This window comes from Austrofundulus limnaeus, unplaced genomic scaffold (genome assembly GCF_001266775.1).
Source record: "Austrofundulus limnaeus strain Quisiro unplaced genomic scaffold, Austrofundulus_limnaeus-1.0 Scaffold3203, whole genome shotgun sequence".
NCBI lineage: Eukaryota > Metazoa > Chordata > Actinopteri > Cyprinodontiformes > Rivulidae > Austrofundulus > Austrofundulus limnaeus.
In genome coordinates, this window is record NW_013955605.1 from 9650 (window position 1) to 10196 (window position 547).

Sequence of the window (547 nt, forward strand, 5' to 3'; positions counted from 1 at the left end):
AACCAAAACACTCGTGGACAGGGGAACCAAAACACTCGTGGACAGGGGAACCAAAACACTTGTGGACAGGTGAACTAAAACACTTGTGGACAGGTGAACTAAAACACTTGTGGACAGGTGAACTAAAACACTTGTGGACAGGTGAACTAAAACACTTGTGGACAAGTGAACTAAAACACTCGTGGACAGGTGAACCAGAACACTCATGGACAGGTGAACTAAAACACTTGTGGACAAGTGAACTAAAACACTCGTGGACAGGTGGTCCAGAACACTGATGGACAGGTGAACTAAAACACTCGTGGACAGGTGAACCAGAACACTCGTGGACAGGTGAACCAGAACACTCGTGTACAGGTGAACTAAAACATTTGTGGACAGGTGAACTAAAACACTTGTGGACAGGTGAACTAAAACACTTGTGGACAGGTGAACCAGAACACTCATGGACAGGTGAACTAAAACACTTGTGGACAGGTGAACTAAAACACTTGTGGACAGGTGAACTAAAACACTTGTGGACAGGTGAACCAGAACACTCGTGGAC